Source organism: Cyprinus carpio, chromosome A12 (assembly GCF_018340385.1).
Source record: "Cyprinus carpio isolate SPL01 chromosome A12, ASM1834038v1, whole genome shotgun sequence".
NCBI classification, from domain to species: domain Eukaryota; kingdom Metazoa; phylum Chordata; class Actinopteri; order Cypriniformes; family Cyprinidae; genus Cyprinus; species Cyprinus carpio.
Genome location: NC_056583.1, coordinates 10,413,704 through 10,428,453, shown reverse-complemented (window position 1 = coordinate 10,428,453; position 14,750 = coordinate 10,413,704). Strand labels below are relative to the sequence as shown.

The 14,750-nt window shown below is 36.2% G+C and overlaps 2 long non-coding RNA genes across 2 annotated transcripts; both read left to right on the top strand.

Annotated features, from left to right (window-relative positions):
• The first annotated feature begins 1,722 nt into the window (after window positions 1-1,722).
• Window positions 1,723-2,902, top strand: LOC109110347. Its single transcript, XR_006161334.1, has 4 exons — window positions 1,723-1,877; window positions 2,504-2,577; window positions 2,681-2,758; window positions 2,876-2,902. It is a non-coding gene; the product is annotated as an uncharacterized LOC109110347 (long non-coding RNA).
• Window positions 2,902-4,805, top strand: LOC122146985. Its single transcript, XR_006161333.1, has 5 exons — window positions 2,902-2,968; window positions 3,048-3,132; window positions 3,276-3,500; window positions 3,669-3,830; window positions 3,941-4,805. It is a non-coding gene; the product is annotated as an uncharacterized LOC122146985 (long non-coding RNA).
• Window positions 4,806-14,750: the final 9,945 nt, after the last annotated feature.

The window sequence follows — 14,750 nt, the reverse complement described above, 5'->3', positions numbered from 1 at the left end:
AACCCTAATTTAAATCAATTTTCTCCTTTCTACAATTCTGCACTAATAAAGCTATCTGTCTGAAAGTGACTTTGTGTGTCCCAGACGGGTACGTTTGAATACATTAGCCTGGGCTCATTTTGCTAAGTGCCCCCAAAGCACATAATGCTGTTAGTAAACATAGAACTGCTGCTAGCACTAATGTCCTCTTTGCCCTTTGATACAGGTGCAACCATCTTCCTCGTATTTGATGCTTTGGCACGTCAGTCACACGTCAAATATATTCATAAACTGTTGCCTTTTTACTGTGCAGGAAATCCTTGTCAACACCAAGCTGCTTAAAAAGTACATTAGCATCAGTTAACAGTTTTATCTCTCCTAATTATGCACTGAGTTATGTCATCCGGGTTCATTATGTAGAGTCTGAAATATAATATTATATATTATTGGGTCTGATAGGGACCTAATTTGGAGCATAATGGTATGGTAACCTATCAGTCAAGGCTAATTACTCTGGCTTTCATGCAAGAGTAATTGGGTTTTTAGTTCAGGGGCTGAGGTTTGGGACACTGGTATGAAGCAACAATTACTGGTGACAGAGATCAGAAGATTTATGGGTTGAAATTCAAGATGGAAAATGTTGACATGTGATTCATCAAATCGCTTTAGCAACCCCCACCTCCACCGCACACTCACATCACATCGTTCAGAGATTTGGTTTGTCTAAGAACCCACCGAGCACTGACGCTGTTTAACAGTGCTATTCCTATGTACATATATTAGATGATTAACTTGTGTGAATGGAAATTGTTATTTGTTGAATGCATTAATGGTTTATGAAGGTTAAATACGTCACTCCTATTTCTTGCGAGATGCCGCCGGCGAAAAGCCGGCGGGCCGACTGCTTCATTTTCTTTGGCGGTTGCCTCCGTCTAATGGACCGCGGCCGGCTGGCGGCAAGCCGCTTTAAAAATACAAGGATTTCTACAAAAATCGACCAGCAGCCAAGGCTATGTTTAGCATGTTGGGAGTTAGAATGGAAGTGGAACTGACAGCATTTTAACTACTTTTCACATCTGAAGCGATTATAAAATCATAATAGCCTATATGTGAATTAAATCCCATATTATTATTATTATTATTATTATTTTTTTTTTTAAAGCCATTAGGGTTTATTCTTGACTCTTGATTCCATGATAAGGTAAGGTTTAGGAAATGACATTTAAATTTAAAATAGATTTAAAATAGATATTTAATTCATGGTATAAACAATTTAGCTGAATAAATTGATGAAGTTAGACTTTTCACTAATGCCTGGCTACATCAGTGAACAGTGAAAGACATCTGCAACATGGCCAAAATCTTGGGTAGGTCTATACTTTATAAATTTTTTATTAATTTGCAACCATGGTAATAGCCTATCATAAACAGGAAAATCTCTGTTTTTGACCTGATAAGAAGGATAAACTAAAATCTAAAAGCTCCTCTGGTTTCACAGCTGCACTGGCAGATTTATGAAATATTTAGAAATATTTCGTTTTTCTGCCATTCCAGGAAATGTCATTTTATGTCTTTCATTTTTTTCCAACCTCGATTTATTTTATTTATTTATTTTTTGACTTTTTACATGTATAAGGGATTAATTTGCAATTGCGACCTGTACAAATGTTTAAGACAGTGTCTTAAAAAAAAATCTAAACACATTATAAATGTTAGAAATGTATAGGTTTTCACCATTGCTGTGTTCAGGATGTTTTTTCGGGCGGAGCTAAAACGGTGGCTCGATGACGCACTGGAGCCACTGAGCTCCTGGCCCCTCCCCAAACAACATAACTAGAGCACACATTCGCATCAGTTCGCCGCTCAATCGCGAGTTTCTGTGGACTACCATCGTTTAAGTAAGTACATGTTTCCTTAACGCAATATTATGTTTACATTTTTTTTAGTTTATCTTTGTAAAATCTGTAGTCATATTTGTTCTTGCCTTAATAGTCTGAACAAGTAGCTGCTAGTCCAGTAGCTAGAGTGGCTAGCAATTGTTAGCTAACACATGCTGTTTTGCCTTTGTTACAGTAACTTACACAGTGAGGTTAAGCAATGTTGCTAGTTACATTACATGTAGAAATGTAACTAGCTACAGTAGGTATCCAAAGCTTTACATCTAGAAAGACTTAAGTATAACTTAAATTATTTGTTGTTTTCTATCAAAGCAGAATGATGGTTGTTTAAATTATTTTGTTTGTCAGATCAAAGTATGCTGCTAGTTCAGTTCACAATGTAGCTACAGTGACTAGCAAGTGTTAGCTAGCACGTGCTGTTGCTACTGTTCTTCTAGGATTTAAGGGGATTATGATGAGTTATTTATCTGAAGTGCTGTACTTTTTATGTTTTGAGGACAGTGCTGTTCACTTGAATCACTACACTGAATGAGTACATTTTATTTTTTAACAATTTCACTGTTCCACGTTTGGCTGATCTTTTTTTTTTTTTTTTTTTTTTTTTTTTTTTTTTTTTTTTCTTGCAGATACCTTGACCGGAGCATAACTGGTTAACTTCACACAAGAGACCTACTGTTGGACAATTGTTTTGGCTTTAAAGGTATGTAATATGTTGCGCTAAACTAAGTGTTCCATTTTAAGTCCAATTCATTAAATGTATGCAATAACTTCAAACATATTTTTACGTCAATGATTATCAATAGGAGAAAGTCATCGCTCTGTAATTGGCCCTTGGACTCCCCTGGCATCTCGTGTACAGCATGAAGTTTTCAGCTATGAAGGTATATTTTAGGCCTATGTCTTAGTGTCCAGTGTTTTAAAAGTATTGAAAATAGTGCCTTTAGGTGTTTTTGCTTTAGGTGTTTTTTTTTTTTTGTTGTTTTTGTTTTTTAATGTAGATTTCCAGAGACTCCAGAATTAAAAAGTGGTGGATGAGAACCAAGCCCTTAGGGAGGAGAACCAAGCTCTGAGGGAAAGCACTGCACGAGCAGGTAAGAACATGCACAAAAAAGTCAAACTTAGGAAAGAGTACGTGATGTACAAAATTACCATATGCCTTTCATTTTGTAGCTTCGGATGACAGCGGCTCACTTCAAGAGCAGGTGAAGCAAATTGGGACAATGTTTGAAGACGTTTGCTCGCACTGGGCAATCAGGTACAACTTGCAAAAACAACACCTGTGGTTGTTGGTTTAATTCCCACTGGAGCCACCTATACATGTAGTAGACCTAGATATAAATTTCATAGTTTAGTAGTTGAGGGACCAGGACTGACTATTATTTTATTTAACCCCTGTAGGTGCAGATCAGACCTTAATGCTGCGACGTCTCGGAGAGTTTGCCGATGTTGTGCGAAGCATGGACAACAAAATGGACACTATGCTGCAACATTTCAGTGCCAATGTGTCTGTTGGAGAGTTATCCCTGCCAGGGGATCTGTTGTTACTCCCCCTAGACACCCAGGAAGATTTGGCGTTGCTTGACAACAGTTTTGAGGCAGGATAAAGAGCTCCAGGAACGATTTGTAAGTGTACTGATTTCGTTTATAACTCCATAGGGTAATGTAAAAAGTAGAATTAAGATTGTACACTGCATATTCTACAGTCTGAATCCACAGCCTGTCACATTTTATATTTATGTATGATAAGCTTCAGAGAAATGTAATTTGTAACACTTTTTTTTGGATTTTCAGCTTCGGTTTTTTGGCAATCAAATGTGGGAGGGACCTATAAGACAACCGTCTGGCGGATGCTTCAAAGTACCTTCTCTAATCACCTTTCCATCAATACAACCTGGACTTGAGTTGGGGATAAAGCATGTTTTAGAGACATGTTCCTGAAGACCATTGTTCAAAGTAAGTTGGATGTAAAAAAAAAAAAAAAAAAAAAAAAAAAAAAAAATGTTTAGTAGATGTGTATGGCATTATGCCATTCAAATGGAATGACAGATCTGTATTTTCTACAGGAGCCATCCGGAAGAACCCGGCAACACAGGATGCCACTGATGAAGCCGTCCAGGTTAACGTTACGCGTTACCTGAAAGGAGCATCTGACCGTGAAGGCGGAAAAAGGTGCCGCACAGCTGAGAGGGACCCACAGCCGACCCCTTAAACCTAGGCTGACTACTGACACCCCAGCATCACTGACAACTGGAACCCTTTCTTTATCCTGCAGTCAGTAACATCAAGACCCCTAAAGAAGCCAGAAGTGTCAGACTGCACTCCCCAATCCACACTGTTCACTGTGGATATTATCATAGTGCTTAACTCTTATTATATTGTTAAATATAGCTTGTAAATCCTTGTGCCACAGGTCAGCATTGCAGTTATATCTGTTCTACTACTTTTTTTTTTTACCTCAGTATTTTTTATATGTATGTGAAGATGTTTATCACAGATACAAGAGACATCTTGTACCCCAGGTCAGCAATGCCAATATAATGGTCTATTCTACTCCAGAGCTTTATTCTAAATTATTACCACTTATCTTATTGTTAGAAATGGCTTGTAAATGTGATGTTATACCTGAATTTTTTTTGGTGTCCTGCACATTCTTTGGTACCAGATATGCTCATTACTTATGTTTACTGGTAATTCTTTTCATCCCAGAGCTGACCTCTTTATATTATTAACAATTATTGTAAGTGTTATAATTTGCTTGTAAGCTAAGGCTGTTTTTTTTTTTTTTAACAATTTAATTGGAAACCTGCATGTTCTTTTGTGTGTGTGTGTGTATTTTTTTTTCTGTTATTTATATTTCAGGGATCTGACATCATGTTTCAATGACAGTTACTGTACTTTGAAATGTGGAATTAAAAAGTCAAATGGAAATTTGTCTGGTTTGATCAATCATTATTCTTGATAAACTGCATGATATATATATATATATATATATATATATATAAGCGGCGACCGATCGCTCGAAAATAGCGTTTGCCTCCGACGGGGGCCGCGGAAGGGTCGCCTTTGATATAACGGCGGCGGGACGGCGGTTGGCCCGCGTGCCGCCGCGGAACGAAGGCGGTAGGAAGGCGGCTGCCGCCGGCGGTGCACCGTCAAACGTGTTTGCGATTACGCCATTCTGACGCTTCTACTGCCGCCGGTGGTCCGCCGACTCATTGCTATCTGGGAAGCTACTTCATTCAATGATTAGCATGACCAAATGCTAAATCATGTTTATATTGAACTCCTTTGTCTCTTATAGCACTGGAAGGTCTGATTTCATTGGGAAAGTCTAATACTAATGAATTGATTCTTTCCAACAGACTCTCATGGCAATTTGTATCTATTTTATGTATTGGTCAATTGGTGGTGAATTCATATGATCTTCCTCTTATGTTTTTTGTATTCTCTGCTTATGGCCCACTGAAGGTTATATTTAGGGGTGGACCTTCATGCTTTTTTGCTAAAACTTGCTTGTTTTCATACAAATCATACAAATTTATATGAATTCTCCACTAATTCGTGGAAATGAACAGACGGTGCATGGAAATGAACAGATTCACAAATATGCTCCACTGATTTGACTTGGTTATGTTAATTTGAAGTTTTTTATTTTTTGTATACTGTCATTCTGATTAAAATTAGGCTGACAGCATTTTGCAAAAATATATTCACTCAGCAACCATATTCACACTTTATATACATCAGCGATACCCTATAGGAAAGTATAAGATTTTTACCTTCACAACTGAAAGCAGATATAAATAGCAAGACAATAAAATATGATTATATTTTCAGCTTCAGTTGTTTTCGGTGTGCTCACCATTCTCTCTATTTCTTCTTTAGCATGATGGATGGAATGAGAATTCAGAGCTCCAGGTCACAGGGATGACTTTACCTGACAAGTCATTTTTTCAACTTGTTAGTCAATAGAGAGCATGTATCCTCGGGATGTCTTTTTTAAAACATTATTTAAAAAATATATTTTTTAATGAAAACATGTATTTCCAAATCTTATTTTAGATGGAGTAAAAGTGCGTTCTGCACCAGAGTGACTTCTGATAAGCCCTGAGGAAACCTCTTCTTCTAGATTTCATAAGTGTGGCGAAGGAGTCTTCTACCTCTGTGGAGTTGCAGTATTTCTTTTCTTTGTTTTATACGGCAGGGGTTCGGTACATCAAACAATGTCTATATTAAACTCAAACCACACTCTATTTCTTTCTATCTCTTCATGTTTCTGATTGATACACCCATTCCTCACAAAGATTTCACGCCCCAAAGAGTCTTAATGGGTCTGCTCCCATGGCAAACAAATCAATTGTTATAGGCTTTAAAGTTGCTGGTCTTGAAAATGGTTTGAATACCTTTGAAGAACCCGAGAAAGATTCTCTAATCCAGCCATTTTTGGTAGGTTGGATTGGTATCGACGAGCAGACCCCACAATACTTGAAAAGATGTGACACATCTATCTTCCAGCTCCATAAACTGAAAATTGCTATATACCGGACTGAACCGTACATTTCTAATGGTACATGAAACATGGTCCTTCACTTCTAAAGTATAATTTCCTTCAAATTTTGCTTTGCTTCAACAAAATTGATACACTTGGTTTGGATATTATAAGGCTTTTCTGTTTTCATGTGTTTTGCTTTGTATGATTCAAATGAGGAATATATCACTCAGTGGAATTTATCATTTGGTTGTAATGAAGCTTCATGATTAATTGGTCACCTGCTCTGGTTTTGTTTTAATGGTGCATCCTCCAGCAATTTAAACAAAGGAAATGAATCTGAGCTTTAAAACACCTTGCGTTTGCACATTATAATTACTTTGTTATTAAATCATTAGATTGTGGAGTGTATCAGGCTTCTTCATCAGACTAAATTCAGTTGTATTATTTCCCCAGACATACAACCATGAGAGATTCTTCATCAAGCTGAAATTTCATCACCAGACCCCTCTTTGATATATTGCTGGATCTATCCAATTGCATGTTTGTGTGTTCAAGCAGAGAGATAATCATTTGAAGGTAAATATGTTTATTATAACTTGTCTGTCATGAGGATTCAATGCAAACCCTTACCGAAAAGTAGTATACTTCAAGTTTATTATGTATACTTAAGTAAAGTTCAAGTATATTTTTTAAGTATACTTCATGTAGCAAGTATACAAATATCAGTGTTCTTGTAGTATAATTGTAAGTGGAGTTTTAATACTCCTTGGGACTAAATTGGCCCACTTTCTAGTATATAAAAGTATACTTTTAAGTATACTTCAAATATAACAGTAGCAAACTTTAAGTACACAACTAGTTTGCACAACTAGGGAAGTCGTGGCCTAATGGTTAGAGAGTTTGACTCCTAACCCTAAGGTTGTGGGTTCGAGTCTCGGGCCGGCAATATCACGACTGAGGTGCCCTTGAGCAAGGCAACGAAACCCCAACTGCTCCCCGGGCACTGCAGCATAAATGGCTGGCCACTGCTCCGGGTGTGTGTTCACAGTGTGTGTGTTCACTGATGTGTGTGCACTTTGGATGGGTTAAATTCAGAGCATGAATTCTGAGTATGGGTCACCATACTTGGCTGTATGTCACGTCATTTTCACTTTACCTCTATGTTTGTAGTTTGTACTGCAATTATACTAAAAGTGAACTTATAGGTATACTGATAGTTTACTAATTACATACTTTGTACACTTTGAAGTATAGTCTCAGTAAACTACTAGTTTAGTAGTTTTATAGTGCAAGTATACTCATAAGTTTTCTTTAAGTGAACTTTACATCATACTTTAAGTATACTATATGTCCCTATTTAGGTTTTAATTTGTATATATTTTGTTATATGAATATCTGAACATACAAAACATCCAAAGAAAGAACAGGATATTGCTTGTAAACAAAAACATTTTATTCTAGCTTTATGCATTCTTTTTTTAAACACTTTAATGTGGGTAAGTTTCATAAAAAAATTAAGAAATAACATTTTGAACAAAAAGTTGAAAAAAGACTGTTGGATTCAGAATGTCAATCAACACCCCAGAGCTTGACTGTAATTATTACCTCTTTATCGGTCGACATTTTATTCCATAACGTTACCGTTTTGATGCTGTTTCATGTCAGATGATCTTGTTAGATTACATGTGTTAGTATCTGTTGTTTCTTTTTTTGTTCTTCCCCTGTGTTTTTTTTTTGGAAATTCTGTGCAGAAGATGTGTACTAGCGCCCTCTACAGTATAATAATGAAAACACGGATTCTAGGAGCACAAGTATAGCTCAAATATATTATGACTTTTTGTAAGTATAAGTCAAGTATACTTAAATGTCATATTAACTATATTTCTGAGGAGTACATAAAGCAGATTTCTGAGAAGTGTACATAAAAAGTAAACTAAAAGCATACTTTCCTATTTTTAGTTTAAAAGAAGTATACTAATAGCACACTTGAATAAACTTTTTTTTTTTTTCGTAAGGGAAGGCAGGATCAATATGAGTATGTGGGTGTTGCATGACATTAGTATGCTGGATATTTGTAATTTGCTGCCTATTGTTCTCATAGCACCAGAAAAAAATGTCTCTTTTCTCTAACAGCCACTCGAGTGTATCACGACTTCATGAGTGACAAGTCACTCTTCTTTCACACTAATCGTGACTCATGTGTCTTCATCTGCATATGTTACATGAATGCGTGTCAACTGAGTAGTCCAAAACACTGGAAAGGTGATCATGCAGGAAAACATGTTTCCCCCTCTACAATTATTAAATGCAATTAGATGGAAAATATGATAAAGTAAATATAGTTCAAAATATAGTCCAGCCATAAAAAAGAACAGTCAAGACAGACAGTTCACTTCTGATAGTGGAGCAGCTACTGTACCTACGTTTCCCCAAGATGTGTTTTCCATCAATTTTTAGTTTAATTAAGACGTGATTTAGTTTTTTTTCTTTTAGAAATATGACAACAACATATCCCATACACAATCTTAGAAAAGTGTACAAAAGCTGTCACTGGGGCTGTCAGATTTGTACCTAAAGAGTGCATATTAGTATCTTAAAGTTACATTTATTGTACCTACAGTACAGTATTAGTACCTAAAATGTAGATATTGGTACATTTTGAAAAAGTACGGCCTTAGTGACAGCTTTTGTACCTCTTTTTTTAAAAGTTAAAAATCAAGTTAAAAATCAAACATTTTAGAAGAGAACAAAACATCATGGATGTTTAAACCAGGCAATCCCACACCTTTTTGACGAGCTTTTTGATCAAAAATGTTTACTTGAAGTATCCATTGAGATTTTAATTTAATATTTCAATACTTTAACAACACATTTGCATGTTCTGAAGTTGGTTAATGGTCACATGACATGCAGGTAAACATAAAATAGAGAGAAATATTATTATTATTTATGTTTTTATGATTTAATTAATCAGCTGCTTTTCATTAACTCACAGTTTCCAGGGGTTTGACAAAACTTTGTTTAAACCAATCAGCATCAGGCAGACCTGAAGAGTTTCTTGGCATGGCATCAGGGCAAGTCGGACCACACATTTCTAACCAGCATGCATCTTGCGTATATCACCCGTGATCAGTTCTGTCCAATTTTTACTTATCTCAATCGAGCCTAATGTCAAGCTCTAGGGCTTGCGTTTTTAATAAAGATTACAACACAACAAACTCCACTCACCTGCACGTTTGAAGTTTGTGTTATTTGTATTGCAAGTGGTCAGCCTTGTCTATTAGTTATAAATTTTCACATCATGCAAATTAGCAAGTCAGAGTTCAGATAACTTGAACTTTCAAGCGCAGAAAAAATACAAATTTCAGTGCATGGACAGTCTCCTGTGTTTGTAAACATATGAATGGTATTCAATGGAGCAAAAACTCTAGTGTGACTGGTTTTATCATAATCGTAACTGGTAGAGTATGTTTAATAGGTTACTTGTTAGATTTTGTTTGATTAAAGTGTGAGGATCACTTTAGGGCTTTAATAATAATAATTTCATAATTTGATAAGCATTTGTATGTCTGTACAGTCAATGTGGAAATCACTTCACTATTACAGTTGAACACAGAAGACACTGTTTATGGTGTTTTATTTTAACTCATGAAACAGAGATATAACCCAGAGGTAATTACAAAAATTGATATTATGTTAATGATATTAAAATTAGTTCTGGGAATTAAGACAGTTGCTCACCAGACAAACTCGTGCCTCCATTATTGCTGGTCCAAAGAAGAGGCCCAGCAGCCTTTAATAACAAGAGCTTATTATTGTCCCTTATGATCTTGACACTCGAGAATGTTATCTCCATAAAACAAGGGAATCTCTAAAGTCAATATTTCCTACAGAGCAAGGACACTAGCTCATAAAAGCTGAGATCACATATGAAAGAACACCTCAGTCCTTTTGTTAAAGACTGAAAGAATAATGCAGTCAGTGGTTTTTGTTTCATATGTAAAGAAGATGTCAGTCAGCCCCTTTTTTTCCCCAGGTGTTTGATGTTTCCAGCGAGGCTGATGGGAGTTCAAGGGCGAAATGTGGTGGGGAAGCGTAGGCCTTTGTGTCCGGTCTTCAGACGTTTACCTGTATCTGCTAGGGCTCAGCAGAGAAATGACTGTTTGATTCTATTACACTTTCATTACAGCTGTAGTTAATGGTTGTGTCACAGTCTATTAGCTGCATTCATCTTTTCTGTGATACACAGCAAGACACAAGCCCACAGAACAAAGACAAATGACTCTGAGTCACGGGAACAGCATTACAATTCAAACATTATTTTCGATACAGCTAGCAACAGCCAACCGTCATGTCAGTAATGACGTGGAGAAATGCTTTTTCTAATCTAAACAACTCAATTATCTGTAGCCCCACCATCCTTGATCAAAAACATTACCATAACCATATTCAATTTAAAAACACAATATTGCAACCGAAGGGGACAGGAAATAAATCCTGACTGCTCCAGTGCTGCTCCGCCTGTAATCTCTCAATGTGACTCTGGGTTTGCAGTAAACCCTCACTCATTTTAAAGTTCTTCTCCGCTTTAGCACTTTCCCACTTGCCAACAGTAATCGATTTAAAAATGCTTTTAACAACTTCATCGTTGCGATATTCTTTCACAATTTATGAACAGCTAATCAATAAACAATGCAGCATCCACAAAGCGAATGGTGATCAGAAAACCGCTGGGAACTGACATCAAAAGAAGAATGCTGATCCATTCCTATGAAACAGATACCGCTTGTGAAACAGATGAAATTGATAGCCCTCATGTGACTGCTGGAGCTCATTTCTAAATATAAAATTCATAAGAGCTATGAAAGCGGATATTTGACACTAGACTGTTTGTTCATTATCCCATAGTAACACCATTTTGCGTACACAAACAGATTAGCCAACGCTCGGAAAACGACATGCGGCCCCTTTCTGAATCTCAGAATACCCCAAAATGCGTAGTTGCTAAAAGTTTAATGAAGTCAAGTGTTAGAGTGATTTTTGATCTTATTTAATTCATATTTACTTCCTGTCAGCCCTCCTTACAAACAATGTTAAATTGTATTCTCTGATGAAGTGCCGCTGACATGGGACAGGAGCCTCTATTAAATTGCTCTCACTGTAAACGTGTAAAGTACACGTTCAACAGCGGTGCTGCTAAATGAAGCCAACTAGTACAGTATATTTAGATTTAATACACCAGATTATAATTTTGTTTGATAATTATGTTTCTGAAGTATCATGTGTACACATGACCATAGGTCTCATCATTCTTTAACTGCATTTTAATTTCCTCTTTGAGATGGTGTCTTATTAGATTCACAACCCCTCTTCAACACAAGTATTGCGAAATAAAAAGATTTTGAAGTAGGAAATGAGTTGTGAACATGGCCGCATAAAATAAATTAAAAACACAAAATGAATCAAAAGACATCAGTGTTTGTTATTTCGGACAATTAGACTGTCTCGGTTCCTGAAAGTCACTTTCATGTCATTGTTTCTCTACAGCCTGAAGCGAAACTGCAAAAGAATAATTTTGTAAATATAAGCCATATATATCACGCCCAGTAGCCTGTTTAGTATTTTTGACAGCTCACTTCAACATAATTGAACATTTCTTAAGCTAACATGTTTTATTAAATCTCTCCGCATAAGCTTTCATCTCTTTGTAACTTGCTTTTTGAATTATTGCCTATAGCTCAATGTTTTAATTAGCGCCCAAGGCCTTGGAGCAGTGAAGTGTTGTTATAAAATCAAGCTCATTACAAGCACTTTTAAAGGGCACTGAGGCAAAGCTAATTCATTTCAAAATATCTAAAAAAATCTATCAACATGTGTACTGAAGTATTAATAACCATGGTCAGCATGTCAAAGCACTGTACTTTTTTTTACACTGCTAAAGCTTTTCAATGCCCTAGCCATGCCTATATTTCTATAACTTTTTTTACAAAAAAAAAAAAAAAAAAAAAAACAAAAAAAAAATTCCTTGATTATTAATTGCATTATCAATGATTCATTTGAAATCAAGCATTATTGTTAATACTATTAGAAACCACAATTGATAAGCTGGTCTTTAGAACACCATTAGCATTATCACAAGCACAATAGAATTACCTTCAAGTGACCAAATAATTTTTATGTTTGATGATCTTGTTTAATGATCTTCCCTTTAATTAACATCTTCTACATCTTTAGACTTTTAGAAGTTTGACATTGTGGTGTTGTTATGCATTCTTGGCTCTACTTCAGTCTTCAGAGAATAACATTGACATTGGCTGGCTTCAGCTTGAAACAATATTGTTAAAGACAATATAAATGTAATAGTAGTTTAAATAATGTAATATAATATATAATATGATTTGGTGAGGCTTAAGCATAATGACTTCCTTCAAAAAAACAAAAAATAAAAAGGTTTTCTGTAATATAATTCAAGTTGTAAGGGTATATATTATGGAATGAATGAATGAAATCAAAATGGTTTGCATTGTTTCCTATTAATTTGATCGGAGTGGTTGTAATTTATGCAAATTTATGCTAAACAAATAAAACTTCTTCTTGAGTTTCTTCCCCTCCATAATGGTATCAACACTTCTTGAATCACATCAATTAACACAGTACAGACCCATTAATGTGAGCTAGGTGTAGTCAGGGCTCATCTGTCAGGCATCCTGTTTCCCTGATGGTGTGTTCCTTTTCTAGCTGACACTGATGTAGACTGGGAACCCATGACACTTTCTTGGCATGATAGAGATGCTGTCTCTCAGCAAAACCTCATCACTCTTCCTGTTTAACACTATCCTGATACAACTGTATGTCTGGGGCAAGACAGCATGAGCAAACAGAGCGCCGCTGCTCAGCACTTTTCCAGCTGAGGTTTCTGACTGTAATGAAGTTAGTGTGATAAAATAGGATAAAGATAATGAGCAAGTCATATAATAAAGAGATAATGAGCAGACAATATAAAACACTGTAAAGAAGTCATTTTCTCGCACAGCAGACAGTCACATTTTTAATCCATGAAACATGACTCATGTGAACAATTGAAATGGGAGTCGAGTGTCCCAATCCCAATGATTGATTCTGCTGTTTAATGGTGCAGCACACCTCCGAAGCTCTAATTCCAATTATCTGGCATCCTTCCAGATCTGATGAGACAAGGCGTATTCGCAAATAGCTGATTGAAAACAATCTGGGATTTAATCTACAGGGCTATCACTGCCATGATCAGTAATTACTACTGGCTGTCAATTTGCCACCCACTTGCAAAGGAGCTTGGCACAACAGTACTGAAACTCTCTCCGCCTGTGCTCATGCATTTCACAAACACACTTACATACTTTCAACGTTTGTGCTGTTCATTTGTCTCAATTGCCAGGGTGTGTCAAGTGTGTTCATTTAAATGAGACACTGCAACGGTAGAAGCAGATGGAAAATTTATGGCTTACCTCGACAGTTTCAGGCATCCAAAAATGATGCTTACATCATTTTTTTTTTTGCCAAATTTGCAGGGAGGAAAGTTTCAGATATTATCTCTGTTTTTGCTCTAAATGAGATTATACAGCAAACAGACCAGCCTCTATGAATGCAAAACTTTTGCGATATAAATCGAGTATAAAAAGCAACAGCTAAACCAAGGTCAGCCAAAACGTGCTGGCATGACAAAAAAAAGCAATTAGTAAGGTTTTTCCAGCTATTTTAGCTCAGGTTATGTCAAGGGCAGATCTACTATGAGGACTACATGAAAAGATATGTTTACTACTAAAAGTCAGGGACAAAGCCATTCTTCTTGTTTCCAACAGAGAGGGAGAATTGATTTACTGACACTGACAACTGTATTACTGCTTTTAATTATAGCTACAGTAGAGAGTCCAGGTACAATCTACCAATCACAGACACGGTGAATGAGGTTATTTGTTCTACCATAACTTGACACCTTGATTAATTTGACAATTGTTCCCAGTGTCTAGTGTAACTACAGTTCTAGGTAGATAAGAATGCTATTGCGTATGATTATATGGCTCTGACCCCTTGAGGCAAGAGCATATTGTACTTATTAAGAGCTTTAATCTCTCCTTCTTTTAATCTACACTCCTTGTCACTCATGCCTGACCTTTGTTATATACATGAAGAGCACATCCAGCAGGATATATGGGCAGGTAGGATCACAGTATGATGTAAAACATCTAGAACATTAGACAAATGTGCTTTCTTATCTTTCCTAATGAATGTGTTTTGGCAAATATATTGTATCTTGCATCTTTTCTAATGGATTTACACAGCCATTAAAGCTTGTTCATACCAAGAAAAAATTGCTATGAAGATAACTATAATGTTAACCATGT